We start from the raw sequence: 11,487 nt of genomic DNA, 5'->3' as shown, positions 1-11,487 counted from the left end.
GACTGGCCAACACACTTAACCCTGTGTGTAAGGTTGTGCACCAGCCCCACATCCCGCTGCAGCAAGGGGAACTGCTGATAGTATTCTAGCATACTATGGTGGACCACGACTGAGTTCGTGGCTTGCACACCACCCTGAAACTGAACTGCATTGGTACCATGCATCTGAATGGCCATCTTATTAACTGATCTGAACTTATCTTACACTTGAAGTTAAGATGGCTTACGTGTCTTATACACATGAGATGCATGACATATTACATACATAAATCATAATTTCTGAATTTAAACATGATGCGGAATGACATGATCGTATCTATGCTGGATGACATGCTTGCATATGACATGAGCGGTTCATAAATAATGGCTATCAAAGAACTGGCTTGAATAATACATACATATAAGCTAACTGTGATGATCCTAATTTATGATCAAATTTACTTACCTCGATGCGTTTCTCCTTGAATAATACTTCGTAACTTGAGACCTATATTCAATAAATAACTATCACTAAATTGTTTGGAACTAAAATAAATGCTAATATCTTACTTAACTAAATTCGGAATTCTATTACTTAACTAAATTCGGAATTCTAAAACATAGTCAAACCAATATTTGTTTAACACTAAAATCAATAATTTATAGTATTTAAATTACTTAAAATACTAATTTATAATTTAGTAGAAATACTCGAGCTATATTTTAAATAATTCACAAAAACTTAAATTCTTAAACTAAGTTTCATTTCTTAACGTAATTATTAAATCTTATAAGAAACTTAATAAATTCCATTAAATTCTTAACATAGAAATTTTATTAAAATCTTACAAAAGAAATATTAACTCAAATATTAGACTTAAAATTATACTTTAAAACATATTTCCAATTCTTTAAACATTTATTAAAAAGAACCTTTAACTAAATATATTTATTTAATAAACTCAACTAATAATATTAAACTCAATATAAATCACTAAAACAATTATTGAAATAAAATGAGATCAAGTCTAACTTAAAATATAAGTTCAATTAAACATCATTATAATCTGTAAAAAAGTTAAAAACTCTGGCCCATAAATATAGTACTATACTAGATGAGCCCAAACAGGAAAATAAGCCCAAACCCATCCTCATACGGGCCTAAGGCCCAAGGCCCATCAAAAGAAACCCACGGCTAACATCACAAGGAAATAGAGAGTTCGAGAGAGAGGGTTCTACGATGGAGCTTACCGAGAGGGCTGAGGGCGACGGCGGCGCTGGGTTGCAGGGAGTGATCGGCGACGCGACAAGGGGGGTCTCTATGGTGGTGCGACACCGAAGGAAGAGAGAGAGCGTGAGTTAAGAGAGAGAAACAGTGGGTCCGAAACAAAAGAGAGAGAAGGAGGTGAGGTTGGTGGTCGGCTTACCGAAAATAGGTGGCTGAGCTAGGGCTGGGCTGGTCGGCACCGTCTGCGACGCCGGAATGGAGTCCCGCGTCTCTGAGCGGCGTGGAGTTAATGCGAGAAGGAGTGGGTGGCTCACGGTTCTCTTCTCGTACACGAGGTAAGCCAGATTTATAATAGTAGCTGATAGAGGAAAAAAATAGGAAAATTCTGGAAGGGTAGAGACGTGCATGAGACTGAGAGTGTAGACATGCGGAGTGGAAATCGTTACTCACTACAGAGTCGGTTTCCACTAGAATTTAAATTGACTAAGCTAGTGATAAGGCTGAAAGTAAGTTTAGAATTTCAAATTGACAGAGGAATGGGATGAAACCTACGGATTGGTGATTTGAAGTTTTCAAACAGCGGCTAACAAAGAGATGAGGTTCGGAGACTAGAATAAAAATTTAAACTTTAAATTTCAAAACAAAAATCGTAGTGAACGTAATCTGATACACTTTAGAAATCCTTATTAAAATAAAACTCTAACAAATCATAAATAGCAACTATAATAGAAAATATAGAGATAAATTAAATATAAATTCTGATAAAACTATATTCAAATAAATATAAATTCTAAAATAAAAAGTTTACTATGAAAAATTACTAATATACCCTAAAACCAAAGTTGGTATGTCACAGGATACCAATTTTTCTTTTTATTGGGCGAAAAAAAAAAAAGATAATAGCCAGATGAGTTATCTGTTTGGGTGTGATCGTAGTAATTTATACTCGGCTTCAAAATCTAGACTTGATAAATGCAAAAGCATATATAAGTAATTCAAGAACCATTAAACTATTACTTAATGGTCTCTCTTCAAGGCCATTAAAGAGCTAGAGTTCAACTTGATTTTTGGACGATGTGGAAGCTCCAGAGTCTATTTTAGGAGGCAATGAAGAGCGGGGAGCGGGCTTCTTGGCTAGTTATTCACATGATCATTGACATCTTCTGTTCTACTTAACTCTTTTGAGTGAAGAAGTGGTAGAGTTTATCAACTAGCCTTTCTTTCTGGTGTCTGTTCCTTTCATGGAATTGATATACATGATACAGAGACAGAGAGAGTGACAAAAAGGAAGAGAGCTCTTGGACAGGTATTTTCCAAGAGAACGAGTGTTAACAAGCAAACCATCTGTTTTAGTGACAAGCTTTTAGAATAGAACAGTTGGAGTTGGAGGCAATTGATAAACATGCTTAGAGGCTAACCATTAGTATCTTGGATAATCTAAGGGACTAGCCCAAGCCAATTCCTTGCATATTTAAAAACAAAACAAAAAACAAACCAGATTGGACTCTCTTAACATTTTCTAACCCAACTAGCCATCCGATTCATAAAAGTTCAAGCTTTAAACTAGGCCTTCTTTCTAGTTGCTGATTAGCCATTTAAAAGGACTGCACATCTTTTTGTCCTTTCCAACCACCGAATAATGATATTTTTTTTTTTTCAATATTATAGAATAAAAGACAGAATTACAAGAGTTTTTGGTAGATCTTTTCCACTGTCAATAAACAAAAAACATCTAACGAACTTATCTAGGGGCAGGCATCTAAAAGCGAGATTGGTTGATGCCCATTGCACCATTGAGTACGCACATCGATTTTAAGATCGATGAATACCGAATAATGATCTGTTAATGGTATAAACTGACACCCAAAAAAAAAAAAGCAATGCGAAATCCGTACTCAGCTACACAAAAATGTGTCTTTAACTACCAAAACATAAACACCAAGTTGATCGAACTTCATGAAAACCATCTATTTATTGTACTCATTGAGACCAATCGAATCTCTGTCTCTATTTGACATTTCATATGGACAAATATGCTGCTGGTAACATGACATCATTCTTACCCCTAAACTAACAAATAGTAAGAAAAGAATTACATGCTTGAATCCGTTACTATTAACATGTTTTCAGTATGCAACATCTTATGATGCTTTGACTATGAGAATGCGTGGCTTTTGATGGGCCAGTAATGTTGCAGAAATGAAATTTCCAATTCAAAAGGGAAGTTAAAGACGGTTTCGGAGTGAGAGTTGATGAAGGTGAAATGAAATTAGCCCATAACCTGCAACTTGAGCAGAAGGAGTACTCCCATTCTCCCTTTCCAAGATTCTTTCCAGGGAAACAGACAGAATCAAGGAAATGTAGATCTTTGACTAATCAAACTCTTCAAAAGCTATTATTATTGGGTTGGTGGAAATGGTTTTATTACCCCATGATGATTAAGACCTTATTCTTTGTTAATCTAAATGAATACTCTCAAGTGTAAAGGGTAAGCATGAGTTATATTGGTCCATCAACCACTAATTATCAACCTACCATATCTACCTTTTGACCATACATGATTCAAACGACAAACACTATTCAACAGGACTCGTACTAATACTAAATCTTGCCCTGGTCAAATATGAACCGAAAACTGGTAGAAAGAGGCAGAAAAGAAAAAAAGTTGGCCTAAAGTGTCCACTGGCTACTTTACTTCTGTATGCATTGAATGTAAAACCATCATATTAACCATTCACCAAAGTGGATGAAACTCCTTTTTCAATTTTTATATCAAGAAAACAATACTAATACTAAAGGAGGACATGTCCCTATATATACAATTCCAGACCTGAGATAATACAATGGTAGATTGGAGGTTCTGGTTATGTCTTGCTCTTCATGTTTTGACTCTCAATTTGGTGTACGAAGCATCTGTTTGTGGCCCTGACCCAGTTTCTGATGCATTCATGGAGTCAGAGAAGTGTTAAGGAAAGTATAAGAAGATGGGAAATAACGAGGATCGAGTCCTTCTCCTGGCTTTGTCGATTAGACGCATCATCAAGACTTCCAATTATATACATATATTCTCTGTCTTCTCATACTTTCCTTCAACACTTCTCTAACAGTCTCTATGAATGCCTAGTTGCTTATCTTGTCAGATAATGGATCAGGAGAACAATCTTCAATACACCAAAATGAGAGCAATTAACGGATGAATTCGTACTGAGAATGGTTGAAACCAGGAACTTGTGTAACATTCGGGCTCTAAGCCCAGTTCTTTTGAAGTCAGCCCGGTTGCACGAAGCCCAGCCCACGAGCACTTGATGAGAGGCTCGAACGAAGTCGTTTTGGTGAGTGTTTAATTCCCCTTTTCTGCTGCACTGTTTTTCTTCCCCACGGTTTCTTCCCACTGCACTACATTTCTGCATATCGCTCAGACCGTACGCACCAACCCATAACCCTTGCAGTTGATTTTACCTCTTACCACGCTCAAGAAACGAACTCGCACATTTCTGCAGACTTTTTCAATCGGTTCCTCTCTATTTCTCTATCCCTTCACCTCCGTTCAACCTGAGTGTTAGAGCTTCAACTTTTGACTCCACTGCAGTTTTAGTTCTTGAACAACCGTTGGTAATTCCTCCTCTCAATCCGGCATTTCTCTCTTTCATTTTATTTTTTTTATTTATTTCTTCTTCTTCCTTTTCTTCTGGTTTTACTCGCGCAGGCCTCTCTTCTATTTGGGTTTGCTCTGTTTTGTTTACACACACAAACCACTCTGTTTTGCTTGCCGTACGCACACACTCAAACTTCTCAAGCCTTCCTTGCGCAGGTCACTTTCTCTTTCACTAGAGATTGCTGTGAATTTTTCTGGACGTAGACTACAATGGGTTGCGTTGGTTCGAAGTGGTTTGAAGTTTTCGTGACTCTGTTAGGTAAGTCACTCCCGAAGCATTTGGTAGGGTTTGGATATTGTGGTTGGTTGTGAAATGTAATAATGTTACTGAATTGAGTGTGGCGTGGGTAAGATTTTTTTTGCACTACTGCAATGACTTTTGGCAATCTGTTACAGTTATAAATTTATATTGTATTGGTGTTTTATATGTTGGATTGTGGTGGAGTGTGATGAAATTCTTGAAGTTGAGGAGTATGATTTTTGGATGGCTTTGTGAGACTGTTTTGGGCTATTAATTGAGACTATTTGGTGTAAATTTATGGGTATTTTGAGTTAGTTGTATTGGATATTTTTATGCGAGTCTTGAATTGTTGAATGACTAGAATATTGATCCTTGCACTGAAAATTTTATTTGAAGGTTGGAGGTGAAGTATGGTTTTGGTTATGTTTTAATCATTGGAGTTGCTATTGTTGGTTTTGGAAATGATTATGGATGGTTTGGTGTTAATAAAAGGTGGTTGTTTTGGGTTTTAAATGCGAATGGTTTGAGGAGTGTACTGTTCGGATTTAATTGTAATGATAGTTATTAAGTTAAGAAGGGACTGTTTTGGTTTATTACTCAATAAATAGTAGCTTACTAGTTTGGTTTATTAAATGTTGGGTATATATTTTGTTTAGGTGGTGTCACTACTAGAGTTCTGACTCAAGGTATTGATAATACAAGGAAGTCAGGTAAGCGGGGTTCATATACTAGTTTTGCATAAAAGAAATGAAATAAGGTTGACTTTGAAATAAGCATGTTTATTTTTTAAAGAAATCTGAAAATGACCTCAGATGTTTATTCTGCATATGCAAAAATTCTACATAGGAGAAAATATTTTTCTGTCATAACTAGTGTAGATACGAGCTAATTTTGTGTATTTTGTTTTCTGAACTATGCAAAAGAGCGAATATGAAAATTTAAAAGTTTTGTTATGAATAAATGAAAATATTTTGATTCTGTTTATTTCGAACATGTGAAGTGATCTAAAGCTATTAAGTATTTTGTTTTGATATGATGTGTCATCTGAAAACCTTGGCATGAAGTTCTGATTCGGTATATGATTGTGATCTGATTCCGATGATATATGTTCTGTTTTCTGTTATGGTCCAGCCACGGGTATAATGATGGTTTATAACCTTACTATGGGGGTGAAACATGGTATACGGCCTAGCCACTGGTATAATGGTAGTTTATAACCCTACCACGGAGGTGAAACATGGTATATGGCCCAGCCACGAGTATAATGGTGGTTTATAACTCTACCACAGGAGTGAAACATGGTATATGGCCTAGCCACGGGTATAATAGTAGTTTATAATCCTACCATGAGGGTTAAACATGGTATTTGTCCCAATATGATGCTAAGAAATGATATGACTTTAATGTTTCAGATTGGATATGCCAATGGTTTTTTTTTTTTTTTGGAATAAGTTTGCCTTTCTAGAAATTTCGCTCTAACGTTTTTGTACCAAGCTTTGATTATGCATTATGAAAGTAAATTATTTGTTCTGCATACTGAATGTTATAAATGCTGATGTTTACATGATAGTATATGCTCTCTGCTTGCTGAGTTGTTGATAACTCACCCCTTAATCTTCATAATATTTTTAGATGACATTGATGGTACAGTTGAGGATCAGTATTAGAGGTTGTGGACAAGATTATCTGTAAATAGATATTGGGGACCTCGTGGTATTAGTACTACTATTGGATGTTATTTACTTATTAAGTTGAATTCTATGGATTTAGACGGTTTATGAAGACTTATGTAAATTTTATTTTATTCTAGTTTGTTATTTGGAACTTGAAGAAGAGTTGATATTTTATTTGAGTCATTGGATTGAGGATTTGATATGTGAGATTGTTATTAATTTGAAGTATTTTACGTTTGATTTGAAGTTTTGGAAGTATAAATTATTGGATTTGGAAATACATCAGAATTGTTGGAGTTGGTTATCAAGTTATATGAGTTAACTCTCCGGCTCCTTAGGGTCGGGGTGTTACAACTTGATCATCAGAGAAATACTTTATTTTTTTCTGGGTCCTAAAGTCTCAATTGTCTAATAATATGGTGAATTGTTAAGTAGATAATTTGCAATTTTTATAAATTATGCCATGAATCTTACTAGTATGCTGATGATGGAATATAGTAACTATATCTGCATCTGTTTTCCTTTTTGTTTTCTTGGGTGTGAATTGGTGTTATGTAAGGGATTAATTGCATAAGAAAGCTTAATGGAAAATGATTTGTGCTATTTAAATTTTGCTACTCATCATTTCGATTCTTCACACATCACACACCGTACTTTTTATTTTATTCTTTTTAAATTTATTGAATTCTTTATTTATCATTCATATACTATATATTTATTAAAAATATATATATAATGTGTGATGTACGAAATAATAAATAGATTTTTCTTTTTAAAGAGGCATGCACAGGAAATCCCTTTGAAATCACACACACTGAATGCCATGTCAGCTTTTCTGTCGTTTTTTTTTTTAAGAGATTTGCCAGAGCTATCTTATCTCCATGAGTTTCTTGTCTCATCCCGTCAGTCCCAGCCAATTGTCCCATTCAGCAACTTTCCCAGTCCCTGCGTTCTGTTTCAGTGATTTTCTTTCCCGCCCGTGCATTTAAAGCTTCCTCGGCTGCTGGCAAGTCACTCTCTCTAGTTTCCTAGCCCCTGCGTCCTGTTTCAATGGTTTTTTTTTTTCGATTTTTCCACTTCCGTCCTCTGGTTAGGTATAGCACCTGATGAGGTTACATACTCTTCTATCCTTCATGCTATTGCTAGTCTTTCAGCACTAAATCAAGGTACTTTGATCCATTATCAAACCATAAAAACAGGTTTTATGAACAATGCATGCATTGCAAGCTCATTGATTACGATGTATGCAAAAATTGGGAGCTTGGTTGATGCCAATCGCGTGTTCAAAGAGATTCAAGAACGAAATGTGGTTTGTTGTACAGCAATGATTGCTGCTTGCCAACAACATGACTGTGCAAACTAAGCAATTGAGTTGTTTGAGGAAATGCTTGGGAAGGGGATTGAACCTGATTACATTTCATTTGTATATATTCTAGTTGATATAGCCATCCTGGTCATGTCTAATAAGGATTTGTTTACTTTTCCCTAAAGCAAGTGCCATAATACATTTTGATTGATGCAAGAAGATCTGAGTCAAATGATGTTGAGCTGTCAGATTACACGTTAATGTCACTGAACTATCTTGAGACGGCAAATTAGTGCAAGTACAGTAGGAACAATGATCTTTCCTTGATTTGGGGCAATTTTGAGCACATGTCGGTATTTTGGCCATAATTTTAGCTACTAGTATCAGAATTGCACATATGACCTCAATTCGAAAAGATTTTTTTGACGCACACGTCTTAGTCACCCAGCTGTGCTCAATGTGCATCATTTTTTAGGCCAAAATCAACTGTTTTCTCATTCGAATGTCCATTTTAATATATTTTTTAATTTTCTGGCAATATTTCATTTTTCGTTTAGAACGTGATTTTGAACCTAATTTTTGGCATATTATTTCTTTATTTACGTATTTATTTTTGGTATGTTTATTAGGATTTTTTTATAAAAATATGATATTTTCGAATTAGATCTATTACAACCCAGCTTGTGGGTTAATTTCGACATTCTTGAATTTTGATAATTTTCAATTGAACATCATAGTCGTTTTTTTTGTATTTTTAGGTGAATATTTTGTCTTCTCTATATTGATTATCTGTTGGAACTAACTATCAAAATTAATCTAAATTATGTCCGGCGTTACTGATATGTCAAAACATGGGTGAAGGTTTATACTAATAAAGCCAATATTGATCCGGAACTAAAACATGGGTGAAGTTCTATACCACTGAAGCAAATATTGAAGGTTTATGCCAAAACATGAGTGCTGGGTGGTGGGTTGGGTTGGGATTGTTGGCGATAGAGAGGGCTGTCGACGAGGGTGTGGGTTCGGGCTGTCAGCGAGGGGTCTGCTGCTTCTCACTTGCGACGTGCGGGTCTGGGAATCGAAAGGGAGGATTGAGGAGAGAGAGCCAGAGGGTGGGCAGCGGGATTTCTGGGAAAAAAAATTATGGGTGTGTGGGATGTTTTTGTATCCCTATAATTTTTTATTTTTAAAAGATAATTAACAACGTGTCCGTAGAGCGTGTAAGTTCTGTACATTTATTTTATAAAAAATAAGTAAATATGAAACTCTTATAAATAATAATAATAATAATAATAATAATTTATGATGAATCTTACTTTTTTTAAAAAGAGTGCATGAAACTTACATACCTTAAGATTGTATCTAAGATCTCGTTTGTTTTTAGAAAACATCTCATATCATTTAATCATTATAACTTTTTTAACTTTTAATATAAAATAAAATAAATAATTCAACTTTTTAAGTGTATTAGTAATTTTATTACTTTTGGTCATATTCAAAATGTGTGATGAGTTGATATATAAGAATAAATATATTTGAAAGCTTCTACATCACATAATTTAATTTGAAAAATATATTTTAAATTTTAAATTTTAAATTTTCCAAATTAAATCATACAATATAAATAATGTGTAGTATAAAAACTTTCAAATATCACAGTTTCGATATATAAATCTTTCGTTTATATAATACTACGAAATTCTGTGAGCTCGCAGGCTTGGAGTTGGGATAAAGAAATGTAAAATGGCCTCTCGCTTTCTACAGTCCAAACTAAGCCCAACCTTATTGGATAAGCACTACCCCAATTGACGTAATTCGTCTTGAGGAAGAATGCAAGACCCACTTGCACTACAGGCTTACGTTTGGGAGTTTGTACTTAGAAAATGAATGGAATAGAATTAAAAAATTAAAAGGAAATGAAGGGAATGGATTTTTTTTTTTTTAAGGGAAAAATGTTATCTTTCATTCATCAAGAAACTTACATCCATAAGCGGATATATTTTGAAATGTCCTCATATCAAACATGACATCATAAATCAAAATAATACATTTAGAGCTCTACCAGTATACTATTTCATTTTGTGAATAGTTTAATCTTCATTACTGCTGATACTCTCTATAAACAAATATCCAAAAGATAGCTCAACATCACCATTCATAGAAGGCGATGACTCAACCTCTACAGACAAAAGTCCGAGAGACGAACTATTTTTTATTTTAATTAACAATAAGAAAATCAAAAAGAAAACCAAAAAGAAAAATAGTAAGATAGATGTAAAAAAAGATGGATTACAATTTGGACCAACTCCGGTAGATTTCATAATCTGTGACGGTGCGTGAAGGCTACACGCTTGTTTCTTTTCAACCACAAAGGTCAGATCTGAAAGATCTGGTAGTGGCGAGTCCGGTTATCTGATGCGTATGGCGAGAAGAGTTGCTGGAAATGGTGGCGCATGAGGATCACTCTCGGTGATTTTCACAAAACCGCCACTTTCATCTGAACAATTTGCTACTTGGGGGTCTACTTATGCCGCACATGTCTCTTGGGAGTTGTCGGAAAGTTGTAAATCTATCTTTTTCGATCTTGAAAGAAGTAAAATAAAACTAAGTAAAAAGAACTACATTAATAGACAAACTGGGTAGATGGAGGAAGGAGAGGGAGAATGAGGAAGCCAAGACCTCCTCCTCCTGCGAAAAATTAGATTTAGAACCCTAGATTTTTTAATTTTTTACCGCCGTCGGGGGGAATGGAATTGAATTAATTGATGGAATGAGTATACTGAATGGAAATGACAATAGAATGTAATGGAAAAGATCCGAAAATAAATAACCTTATTTAGAAGTTAATAATAAAAATGAATTAAATGAATGTTCACTATTATGACCTTTTCTTATTTATTCTTTAATTTAAATATTGTAATTTATTGAAATGAACTTAAATATTAATATCTTCATTTAATAATTATATGGATGTACTTTTAAATATCCTTGATAATTATATGAATATGAAATTCTTTCACGATGAAATAATAAAAGTTGCTATGGAATATTTATTTCAATTATATATCCTCTTTTAACTCTGCACCCAAATGAGCGAAGCATTTATAAAAATTCATGCCCAAAATTCTTTTGAAATTGGAATTCTTTCAAATTTCTTTAAATAAATACAAAAAAAAAATGTTTTAAAAAATAAAGCTAATATTACTTTTCATTCTTGATTGTATCATCTTTAGTAACACCAATTGATCATGTAACATATACTAGCTAATTAATCATTTAAATAAAAAGATTATTAGGAATATGATACATGAATTATATATTAACAGACTAATTGTATATATAGGATAAAATATATTGAGGATGATATGAACTAGGTTATTAATTTTAGATGATATATACATGAATT

At 34.1% G+C, this 11,487-nt stretch overlaps 1 long non-coding RNA gene across 4 annotated transcripts; it reads left to right on the top strand.

Moving 5' to 3' along the window:
• Positions 1-1,212: 1,212 nt before the first annotated feature.
• Positions 1,213-6,037, top strand: LOC109004584. Of its 4 annotated transcripts, XR_004798531.1 has the most exons (5): positions 1,435-1,541; positions 4,331-4,538; positions 4,707-4,818; positions 5,018-5,120; positions 5,759-6,037. It is a non-coding gene; the product is annotated as an uncharacterized LOC109004584 (long non-coding RNA). The 4 variants fall into 4 exon arrangements; XR_004798529.1 differs by lacking the exon at positions 4,707-4,818 and having other exon boundaries at positions 1,213-1,541; positions 4,431-4,538; XR_004798530.1 differs by lacking the exon at positions 4,707-4,818 and having other exon boundaries at positions 1,213-1,541; positions 4,347-4,538.
• Positions 6,038-11,487: the final 5,450 nt, after the last annotated feature.

This window comes from Juglans regia, chromosome 16 (genome assembly GCF_001411555.2).
Source record: "Juglans regia cultivar Chandler chromosome 16, Walnut 2.0, whole genome shotgun sequence".
In the NCBI taxonomy this organism is placed as follows: Eukaryota; Viridiplantae; Streptophyta; class Magnoliopsida; order Fagales; family Juglandaceae; genus Juglans; species Juglans regia.
This window is presented reverse-complemented; position numbering and strand designations above follow the sequence as displayed.